At 36.8% G+C, this 12081-nt stretch overlaps 1 long non-coding RNA gene across 1 annotated transcript; it reads left to right on the top strand.

The window, feature by feature from the left end:
* The first annotated feature begins 405 nt into the window (after positions 1 to 405).
* On the top strand, positions 406 to 11695 carry LOC145795389 (uncharacterized). The gene is made up of 3 exons (XR_014336256.1): positions 406 to 1072; positions 1233 to 2212; positions 11385 to 11695. It is a non-coding gene; the product is annotated as an uncharacterized LOC145795389 (long non-coding RNA).
* Positions 11696 to 12081: the final 386 nt, after the last annotated feature.

Raw genomic sequence — 12081 nt, 5'->3', positions numbered from 1 at the left:
CCATTAACCTATGTTTCAACCTCTAGAACCTTAACCACCGAGCCAAACCAAGCCTTGTGTTGAATTTCCCCGCAGATAATATTTAAACACTAGGATCAGTAAAGAAAGCTTAGAAAGCTTTTATATTTTTTTATTTTATGAAACATGATGTGCGTGGTGGTTTTCCCCACCACTGCACCAAAAAATATATATACACTTAGTAAACAAATTACATTAGGTGATTCAGCTAATCATTTTTAACAATCTAAATCACATATTTAAAATAAGAAAAATATTTTTAACAAACCTAAATCGCATATTTATATCACATATTTAAAAAAGGAGAAGTAGAAAGAAAATAAATGAGAAAATTATAAAAATTTACCTTTGGAGAAAATGATGAATTATTTTAAGGGGACTGCTAAATGCCCCTACTTTTTTTCTGTGGACCCTATCTTTTTTATATTTTTTTATTACAATTTTATCTTAACATCAATTTCCATTTTTTGACCCCATCTCTATCCCTCCAATCCTAACCCTAAACCTAACCCTAACCTAACCTAACCCCCAAACACAAACCAACACATCTCCATCTCCATTCCGGTCAGCAACTTCTTCGCCATCACCAAATCTGACCACCCTCCACCCCACCATCACAAAAAGAACTACAACCCCCAACAATGGCCGACACCGAACCCTAAAGAGTCCAAAAAACGAGAGAAAATGGCCAACATATCTTTCAACATATGGCCTCCGTCGCAGTGCACTCACGACGCCGTCGTCAATTGCCCCATCGAAACCCTCTTCGAGCCTTCCGTCCTCTCCAAGCACTACAGATCCATGTACCACGATGAGGCTGACGCCACTGCCCACCGCATTGAGGACAAGGCCTTTGTCGTCGCCTCTGCCTCTGCCTCTGCTGATGAAATAACATCCAGATCCTCCAAATCTACTCCAACAAGATTAGCAGATGCATGCTCGACGTTGTCAAGTCCAGAGCTGCCTCTAGATCTACACCCAACGGTACCACAGCGCCTCCCACTGTCGACCTTACTTCTACCACCAATGAGAAAATCTCATTCGTTGAAACTGAGTAGGGTTTTAATTCAACTTCACATCTGTTTATGTTGGGGTTTGGATGCTATTTTTCTATATTGAGATCTCTTTGTACTCTTTCATGGATTTTGGATTGCATCATATTTTATTTTCTTCTTGTGTGGATTTTTATTTTTATTTTTTTACTCATGTTGCAGGTTGGTCGCTGGAGATAGGGATGGCGAAGAAAGGATGTGGTTGGGGGTGACAGTGGTTGGGTTGGGGAAAGGATATAGTTGGTATTAAGGTGGGGTTTAAAAAGAAAATGGAGAAAACTCATTTTGTTAGGTGGGTGTTCAAAGAAGTGGGGGATCCTAAGAAAATATGCAAGTGCTAATAGCAGTCCTCTTATTTTAATTGTCAATCTTTCTTTTGATCACTCTCAAGGTTGTGGATTGTGTTATCAATTCTCAATTCAAAATTCAGAATTTCAACTTTAGTGGTTGATTTTTTGAATGGTGTATTGGTGAAAAGGCAATAAAGAGAATGGAAAGAAATGTTTGATTCAAAAAAATAAAATATTTAAGAATTTTTTTTTCTCTCTTTCTTTTTTTTTTTTCTTCTTTTCTTTCTTTTCTCGGATTTTCTTTTCAATCTCTCTCAATTCTGTCTCTCTTTCTGAGCTCTCTCGCACCAATTCTTTCTCTCTTTTTCTCATTCTTTCCTTTTTGCATTCCTGCTCCATCCTTTTATAGGCTACAAACATAGCAAACAAACAAAAAACATAGCAAACTATGGGAGTTAGAAAAATATATATATCAGCTTATTGGGATTAACCCAAACAAAGCCTACAATGGGTCCAGCCCAAACAAATATCACACCCCCCATCTATGTAAAAAGGGGCATCCTAGAAGAGGAGGTATGTGCTCTCTCTCTACACTACACAGCAACACTCTTGATTTCTATGGCTTCATGCTTTCAATCAAAGGACTAACTTTGTCATCGAAGTGTCTCCGGCCGGCAACCCCGGTTGGGTGGCACCAATCATGCTCATCTTTGCAGATACCCAGGGATCAAGTTCATCTCTTTGTTGGATCTCTACAATCCATGTGAGAGGATATTTCATGATCTCACAATTGGCGCCGTCTGTAGGAAACGTCTGCAAGAGGTCAACGAAGAGAAGAGCAAACATGTTCTTGTAAGTAAAACTTTAACAACCCTCTTGATCTTGCTCTCTGAAAATTATTTTTAGATTGGTTCTTGGTTTGGATATACATATGTTTGTGCTTACAAAATGGAGCTTTTTGTTCACTATGACTCTCATTAAAAGTTTTAAAACAACATAAAATTCATAGTCTACTTTTGCATCTCCATTTTCTCTATCTACAAATGGGTTTCACTTTTCTTAAATAGAGCATCTTTTCGGCAATTCAACAAAATTGTTCAACCAAACTCAATTTATTTATTCTATCTTATACATTTAGACTCACAGGTGGTGTCCAACCTTTATTGAATGACTTGACCAAATTTATAGATATATGTGCATACAAAAAAAAAAACAATAAATATATATCAACCAAAACATAAATAAATAAAATACAATACAGCAGCCGTGAGGACACCAAATTGTTCGGCACACCCATGCATCGAAGCATCAAATTTGCCTCTGTTATACCATCAAATTTCTCCATTCCCTACATCAAATCGGCTCGGTATCATTATTCGGCCAACATTGCTTACTCAACGCATAATTATTTTAATATTTGAACTTACTTTTGAAAAAATCTTGCTCCATAATTAATTATTTTTTCTAAGCAACATTGAGATTCAACGGGTTGCAATAGTCAAACTCGGAAATCAGCATTTTTTGGAGTTGATTTATATATTATACATTGCATGTATTGGTGCTAGAAACTTGTGACAGTTGCATATCTTGAGGAGCAGAGTTCAAATGATAACAACAAATGGGTTTCCATGCTCTCTTTCTACAAGATACTTCCATAACTCATCCCAAGAAGAAAAGGCTCACGAATTGCAGATGAGTGTGCACAATTTCTGCTACGAAAATAATGGGAACCAACATGCACCTCGCTAACTTTGCCAAAGTGAGGCTCTGCTGAAGTAATGCTCAAGATCGAAAGGAAGCACTAGAGTCACGTTTTGGCCAGCAAAAGAAGTTGCCAACTTGCCGACCGAGAGGTTTCAGCAAGTCAAGTCAAAGAAAATAATCCAACTAAGAGGCTTCGTTAAGGCAAGAAATCCAAGAGTTGCCAGTTCATTATATACGCTGCGGTATGACAACAGCAAAGAACCAAATTACCTCCATCAAGCCAATGGATGACTCCGCAATTCGGCAACATCATTACTAGCAACATTACTCGGCAACATCCCTTAGTCAACGTCGCCATTGGCCCATCAGCCTGCAAGTTCATTGAAGCTCACTCGCCACCCTCGACAGCACATTGGTTATTCGGCAATGCCACAGTCATGCCACATAGCTACCAACCTATTGAAATTCGCATAAATGCCATTACGGACTTGCCGATCATAAGTTTATGAACAATGGAGCTGTTCGGCAATTCAACGAGGCTACTCGGCAGCGTTACAGCGAGATCATGCAATTGCATTCCAGCACTACCGCGACTTAGCAAATTGCTCAGCAAATCTACGAAGTTCAACTTTTCATTCCACATATTACCAACTGATTAACATTATCAACTCTGCATATTCTCAACTCGGCTTCGGCAACAGTATTCGGCAAAACAGTACACCACAATTCTTATTTGGCTAACATTGCTACTCGGCACATTATTCGACAACCCAGTATTATTCGGCATATTATTTGGCAACTCAGTATTATTTGGCACATTATTTGGCACTAGTATCTAGGCATAATACTAGCATCTCGGCTTACTGAAATCCACATCTGAAAATACTAGCGGATTCATGTCAATTCAAGGAGTCCAAACCCACCAACCCGAGGAGCCAAGAACTAACCAAAGGTCGTTGGTAGTTGCGGAACGAACTAACTTTTTAGAAAACTAAAATTTTCAAAATTGACGAAATCAAGTTTTGACCAAACCAGCGTGAAGTCCTCATTGAGACAAGTCCAACGCCACAAACCGCGTCAAAATCGGAGCTAAAACGAAGCCATACGAGCCGATCAAAGTTTGCATAGAAAGTGAAGTGGTCTGTTGGAGAAGACGACCAACCAACCAATAGAGGAATTATCCTATGCTTCGCGGTTGAATTACACCCTGCTAATTTGAGCTCTCAGTTCTATTTTGGCTACAATTACGCCATCAGGAGTCTGATTATCGTGATCCCATAGTCATTTCAAATTATTTGGACCCTTCTGAACACATCCGTACGGTCTAATTATGCAAATTCTGAGTAGCATATCAAGCTCAATACATTGGCCAATTGGAAACATTAAATGCAAAATCAACGGTCACATCATACCCAATCTTGGGGCTAGGAAATAATCCTCTGTCTTCCCCGATCATTCATTATGTTACCTTCACCATTTATTGCCCACTGGGACATCTTAGTCAATTTTCTGCTTTCCAATTGGAGCACATTAGCTGATCATCATCTCGGCACCTCTGATATGCATGCATACTCGGCCAACTTGGTACAAACATTACAAAGAAATTTACTTGAGTTACAAACTCCCACTCATTTTCACATCGCTCCAAGCAAGCGCTAGTTTTGGGGCAATACATTACACACTTGGCAGTCGACCGTTTGCATTTGGCAATCGGCAGTTCGCATATTTTTGCGTCCCGTCATTTTATCAAAGCCGAATCTGCCCCGTAACATAGGGAAATGGGCTGCCTTCCTTCCGACTAACACCTGTCATTCGAAAGCAATGGGGCAAGTCTACATTGGACTAAATGCAAACCGAGCACTGCTAATTGGCTCAAAATTTACTCGGCAATTAAATAGTTGGCCCAATATCTACTTGGCAATTCCTTACAAGTGGAGCAATATTATTTGTGATTAACATGTCTACCTCATTCGGTATAGGTCATCACTGACACATCATGCATTATTCAAAATCCTTGCAAAATTAGCACTTGATCGACACTTAAAATCAGCAAAAGTCTCCGAGTATAGCGTAATCTTCGCACTCGGCACGGAGGGCCATCAGCAAAGGTCTACACCCATGCCCTAGGGTTAGAATACCGCGGCCTACACCTACGCCCGGAGGTTATAATACCGCGACCTACACCCTTGTCCGAGGGTCATAATACCGTAGCATACACCCTCGTCTGGGGGTCATAATACTGCAGCCTACGGCCTTTGCCTGGGTTTAACAATATCGTGGCCCATCATTATGATTTGTTTGGAACTCATATGATATAATTTCATCCTATGATTGTCATCCTTTATTTAACCTCTCTATACTATATTCCTTCTTGGGTTTTAGCTCACCCCCCTCCATTCTATGATAGACATATATACATTGATACATACATTCAAGACATACGTACATTTATACATACATTCAAGCATACACGCATTCATGCAGTCATTCATTCATACATTTTATTCATTTATCCAGAGTGTTCTTTATCAAAAAACCTAACAGCTATTTGAACAGCGTAACTCGGCAAGAAAAACTCTCATTCCTTTTACTACAGACAATGAAAGTTTTGGGGCAATTGTGGGAACTAGAAAAAAAAAATATATATATATATATATATATATATATATAAGCTTATTGGGGTTAACCCAAACAAGGCCTACAGTGGGTCCAGCCCAAACAAATATCACACCCCTCATCTATATAAAGGGGGGACATCCCAGAAGAGGAGGTATATGCTCTCTCCCTACACTACACAGCAACACTCTTGATTTCTATAGCTTCATTCTTTCAATCAAAGAACTAACTTTAGCACAGGAGTGCCTCCGGTCGGCAACCCTAGTTGGGTGGCGCCAATCATGCTCATCTTTCCAGATACCCAAGGATCAAGTTCATCTCTTTGTTGGATCTCTACAATCCATGTGAGAGGATATTTCATGGTCCCACACAAACAAACAAAAGATGGAACGGTGAAGGAGAGGTTTTTTTCAAAGTATGCACAGTAATTTTATAATGAGAGTGCATGGTGGTAACGCACCACTGAATGTAAATAATAAAATAATAACAATAATATATATATATATATATGTTTAGTAGCTGGGTGACGACAGACACCAATTTTTTTATTTAATTTATTTTATTATAAAAATTTAAAATGTATAATTTATACCAACTTATGTACAATACTAATAAACTAATAGAATATATGGTGTAAAATAATTTGGCTAAAACATGCGTAGGTTGGGATTAAAGCTCAAATTCTATCTTTGTTACTGAGAATTTTGTTAAGGTAATATATTCTTATTTTCATCATCGGGTAGTAAAAGAAAGTGCCAAAGTCTTAGGGCCGATCAAAATAGGGTGTCTACATATAGTACACACTCTCATCTATTTATTTGAATAATATTAAATAATTTATTTATAAATACTCACATGGGTTTGATTACCACATGTATTAATAATTTATTTATCAAAGTGGAAAATTGTATGTATTTATTTGAATAGTATTAAATAATTTATTTCTAAATACTCATAGGCCACGTTTGTTTGGCGGATTAAGTTGGGTGGGATTGTTAGTGATGGGATGGTTAATGAAGAGATTGTTAATGTGTGGATTATTAGTGAGAAGATTAGGTGAAAGTGGGTTTGTTTTGACCATATAGTGTTGAAGATGGGTTAGTGATGGGATTGTTAAATTATTTTTATAAAAAATTAAAAAAAATAATTTCTATATTAAAAAATATATAATTTTTTTTTTTTAAATAACAAGTTGCAAATGCAACAAACAAACAAACAAAAAAGAAAAAAAAAGAGGCATTGTTCATGTCAATCAGCTGGATGTCTAGGGGGATGTCCGGGCAGACGACCGATTAGACCGAATCTGCCCATTGTTTTCCTAATCCCACTTGTTTCTCAGCCAAACTAATCTCCCTACTGAGGGTGATTAGCAAGCCGTTTGAAGTATGAATCGGCTCACCCAAACCATCGCTAAACGCGTTGTGGGTGGGACCTATAGCGTTGTTAGTCCAATCCTGCCTCCTACACCGCGAAACAAGCGTGACCATATGGTTTAATTTTATATATATATATATAGGGTAATGTTATCGTATGCAAGTTTTGATATTTGTGGCTTTGATCACTACAAAAATAATGATTAAACAAATTAAAACAAAATTACATAAATATAAAAGAAGTTATTTGGTAATTTTTAATCAATACTTGACATCATGCAATTCAGTTATCTTTAAAAAAACCAAAGATAAATTGATAAGTCTCACTATCTAAATTAATAAAAAACAAATTAGGACACTACATTTATTTATTTGAGTAGTATTAAATAATTTATTTCTAAATACTCACATGGTTTAACTATATATATAATTTATTGCATTACAAACATACAAATTCTTGTATTTCTCATTTGGCTTCAATAATTTATACTAATTTATTTACCTAAAAAATGATTAATTGATTTTTTTTATTCTTAATTTACAAAAAAATTACTTCAAATATTATACAAACAAAACTGAAATCCCCTATGTGCTAATCTAATAATAACTTTTACCCAAAGAAAAAAAAAATCATTAGTCAAACTAAAAATTAACTAACGGGATAGGATTAGCCTGCAAATTAAAAATAAACCTCAAGGGAAGTCAGGGTAATTTCAGAAAAAGTACAGGAGACTATATGAAATCTTAGGGGAGGTGACTGTAATTTACACTAAAAAAAATAATTATTTTAAAGGATAAATTACAAATATAGTCTCTAAAGTTTAACACTTTTTTTGTTTAAGTCTTTAAAGTTTCAATTTTGTCAATTAATATAGCGATTCCGGTTTTGACTCGGCACTTGTTGCATCCCGAACCCGGGTTTTTGGTTTTGAATGGTTATTCATATCATGTTTCCCTTGTCTTCCCTCTATTTTGGTTATCGAGTTGTTGCGGTTGTGTTTGGGACAAGTTGGTTGCTTGTTTTTTTCAAACTTTGTTGCCCAGAATTTTGTTCCTCCGCTTGAGCATCACTTCTTGCGCTCGAGCGGGCTTTGCAAAATCTCAGTACTTTGTAGGTTTGCAAAACTACTGGGAGAGTGTTTTCTACACTCGAGCGGTGTTTCCTACGCTTGAGCGGGTGGGCGCTCGAGCGTTGGTCTGTTGCCTGCAAAACTACTAGATGTGTGTTTTCTACGCTCGAGCGTCACTTTTTACGCTCGAGCGGACTGTGCGTATATCAGATCGCGAAAATGACTTTTTACTTCACTTTTTCATATCTATTTCCTTCAAAACCCTAAAGTTGAGACTCTCTCTCTCTCTAAACTTACCTTCTCTCTAGGTTTTCATCTAGTTCTAGTGATTTCTAGACCCTTTCGCCTTTGTTAAAAAGAGTAAGTATCTCAAGATCTCTATTTTGATCCAAATAGACTTCGGTTTCAGCGTCTTTGAAGCTTCATCCTTCCTTGACTTATCTTCTCTCTTTGAGGTAGGGATTTTCTACACTTTCATATGATTTTTAGCTTAGTTATTTGTAGTTGTGTAACACTGGTGAACTTGGGAGTGGTTTGAACAAATCTAGGGTTTGGGTGTGAAGTAAAAAGAGGGGTTTTAGTGAATGTGAAATAAATGATTTATGGGGTTCGATTATGAGGTTCTACGGTGGCAAAATAGTTAATTTTGGCGCTTGTATCGATATATGGAAGAGGGAGCTTTACCCTAGATGGGTCAAATTGTTATTTTGTGCAAATAACTAAAATTGATGATGATAATGTGCAATTGAATGATTATTGATGTAAATGGTGGAGTTGGACACGTGTTGTCTCTCACTTATGGAAATTTGAATAATTTTTCTATTGAGAAGATTGTATATCTGTTCAGAAATATATGTATTGGGCTATTAGTGGAGGATAGCTATGATTGTTGTAGAAAATGTATGAGGATTAGGTAAATTAAAACTAATTTATTGTTGGTTGTCATTGAATATGACTATGTTTTAAATACATTGTATATGTATGATATTAGGGAGGAGAAAGGGGATGTACTCCATTGTTTGGAAGGAGATAGGGAATGGACTCCATTGAAATTAAGTCAGCCGGAGTATCCAAGGTGAAAGTCCCAAAATCTTGTGTATACATGGCTACCGATCCCGCGGACGAAATTTTCGTAAAATGGCAGATTTGAAGTGTTTGTGTGGTAGTGTATTGAATTAGAAAACCACTGAGTTGTAGTCTCAGTTAGATTGTTGAAAGCTAATGAAATTGACTCATGAATTGAGAAGAATAAAAGAACTTGAAATGAATAGAAGGAAAATGAATCGAAATATGAACTTATTACCTTATGATTATATAACATGTGAATGTTTTGGCATTGGCATTGTATATGCACGTTGTCCTTATATCTTTGTTAAATCTCATATATTGTGTTAGATTATTCCTGTTGGGCTTTGGCTCACCCTATTTGGGAAACCTATAGCGATCCCGGTCTTATCCCGACTTTTATTGTGTTCTGGACTCGGGTTCCGTGATTGTATGTTGTTGTCTATGTCTTGTTTCCTCCCTTTAATTCTTTGAATTTGAGTTTTGGGACCTCTTGGGCAAGTTTGGAATACGTTGGTTGTCCATTGGTACAAATGGTTGTTGTCCAGATTTTGGCCTCTTCGCTCGAGCGAGGCTTATTGCGCTCGAGCGAGCCTTGTATAGTTTGCTTCTTCGCTCGAGCGAACTTTCTTGCGCTCGAGCGAGAAATGAGGGTCTTCAGGTTTTTCTCCCAAACGTAGCTTTTCTAGGAAGGTGAAAGTGTGTCGCTCGAGCGAGACTTCTTATGCTCGAGCGAGCCTTGTGAAATTGTTTCTTCACTCGAGCAAGACTTCTTGCGCTCGAGCGTGCATCTGCATTTGTGGCAGACCTGAAGCTTTGCATTCTACGCTCGAGCGAAGCTTTTTTCTCTTGAGCGAGGTCATTGTTGTGTCTGGTCGCTCGAGCGACGACTCCTTCGCTCAAGTGAGGACTACATATATCAGTTCCCAGCAGCGTGATTTTATATCACTTTTTGGTCTCTTTTTCACTCAAAACCCTAGTCCGTCTATCTCTCTCTCTAAAACATACTCTCTCTACAAATCTTCCATGATCTTGGGTCTCTCTACCCCCTTTGTTAAAAAGATAGAGAATTGCGTGGGCTTTCATTTGATCTGAAAAATGTGGAGTTTGGTCATCTTCAAAGTTTCTTCCATCTTCTCCTTTGCTCTCCTAACTTTGAGGTAGGGATATTCTACTCTTTAATATGAGCTTTAACCTAGATATTTGTCATTTTGTATAAATGATGGGATTTGGGAAGATTTTGGTAAAAGTTAAGGTTTGGGCTCTAAACTAAAGGGGGGTTTTCATGTTGATTTACAAAGTAACCTTGGGGGTTTGTGTATGAGGTTCTCTATTGTTGAAATGGTAAGATTTAGACCTATGGGTTGATATTTTGGAAAAAGGGAAAAATTGCCCTAAGTTGAGTTGAATCAACTATTTGTGTAAATAATGAAATTGGTTTAGAAATTATGAAATTGGGGGAAAATGTGATTGAATGGTGTAGTTTGATTTGATAAATCACACACTTATGAAAAAGTTGATACATTATCTGTTGATAGATTTATTTATCTATTTAGAAATATCTATTTTGGGCTATCAGTGGAGGATAGCTGTGATTATTGTAGAAACTGCATGAGAATTAGGATGATTGAAACTAATCAATTGAATTATGTCATTGAATATGACGGTTTGATTAAACCATTGAATATGTGTTTTGATTAGTCATTGTATATGACAAAGTGTTTAAATACATTGTATATGTATTATTATTTGGGAGGAGATAGGGGATATACTCCATGGTTTGGGAGGAGATAGGGGATGGACTCCATTGATAATTAAGTTGGCCGGAGTATCTAGGGTGAAAGTTCCGAAATCTTATATATTTATGGGTATCAGTTCCCTCATATATGGTTCCGTAAAATGGTAAGAAATAGAAGTATTGGATTGATGAATGTAATGGATTGTGAACCATTGAGTTGTAATCTCATTTTGGTTGCTTTGATAATAATGGAATTTGGTTAATTGATCCACCCGAAATGGAAAAATGGAAATAAATTTGAGATATTGATTATCTATGTTGAATGACCTTGAAAAGGATATGTGTTGGTTAAGAATATTGCACATTTATCTGATGCTGATATTTTAGTTAATTCTTATATATTGTTTAGCATATCTCTACTGGGCTTTGGCTCACCCTACTTGGGGAACCATTTTCAGGTACAGGTGACATGCCACCTTCAAGGTCATAGCTTGGGAAGCTCAGGGGCTGAAGGCTCCACTTTTGTATATTTTGTTTTGTGTTCAATGTAAATTCAAGCCGAGGACTTTATATGTAAAAGAGTTAGGACTCTTCTTTTGTTGTAACCAAGTGATAACTTGGAAAGCGGTAAGCCCGTAGGGCATTCACTTTGTTGTTATCAGTTAGAATTACATGCTATAATTTTAAGATAAACATTTATGAAAATGTAATGCATGTAATACATTTTGTAAAGAAGACTCTGATGAATAAAAATATAACATTTCTATTATGTCTATAAATCTTGTGAATGAATGATTATATCATATTTTTTAGGGCGTTACAAAACCATTTTCAGGTGTTGGAGATATGCCTCCGCCAGGGCAATAGTTTGGAGGGACTTTTGGGAGCAAGAGCTTCTTTATTTTGTTATATTCTTTCGTATAGCCAAGGGCTTGGATTGTATTAAGCTAAGCTTACTTTTGTGTAACCAAGCAATGATGTGGAAAGATGTAAGCCTATAGGGCATATGACTATATGTTTAATTTTAAATTCTCTTAACATTGCAACATATGCTGTAGATTCAAGATGAGCATTTGTGAATGTATATCGCATGTGTTGACTTTTGTAAATTAACTCTGATGAATGAAAGTATCTTATTTCTATTATTCTTCCGTT

The sequence above is a fragment of the Camellia sinensis genome, chromosome 7, assembly GCF_055761805.1.
Source record: "Camellia sinensis isolate YWXY chromosome 7, ASM5576180v1, whole genome shotgun sequence".
Lineage (NCBI taxonomy): Eukaryota > Viridiplantae > Streptophyta > Magnoliopsida > Ericales > Theaceae > Camellia > Camellia sinensis.
Note: the sequence above shows the minus strand (reverse complement) of the source record. Positions and strands in the feature narration are given on the sequence as shown.